This window comes from Aplysia californica, unplaced genomic scaffold (assembly GCF_000002075.1).
Source record: "Aplysia californica isolate F4 #8 unplaced genomic scaffold, AplCal3.0 scaffold00719, whole genome shotgun sequence".
Classification (NCBI taxonomy): domain Eukaryota; kingdom Metazoa; phylum Mollusca; class Gastropoda; order Aplysiida; family Aplysiidae; genus Aplysia; species Aplysia californica.
The window spans coordinates 387,120-387,415 of record NW_004797989.1 but is presented as its reverse complement, the minus strand read 5'-3'; positions in this window follow the sequence as shown (position 1 = coordinate 387,415).

Genomic DNA, 296 nt, shown 5'->3' with positions numbered 1-296 from the left:
TAAATTCCCTTTCCCACCTCTTAGATAACAAACTTGAATTGAAAGAGGAGTTAAACCCAAACATACTCTTATCTACTCACTGAGCTACACGACTACACACAAGTAGGTATAGAATCCTAGTACTGTGCTGAAATGTTGCTATGTCCGTAGGAAAGCCGTTTGCTCGGTGTTCAAAATACTTTTCCTGATCTGCTTGTTTGTAGAGAGAAAGAAGAGGCCATATGTGTGAAGTTAATGTACATTCATCGCTGCAAGTGAGAGAGCGAGTGAGAGAGAGAGAGGGAGAGAGAGATGGG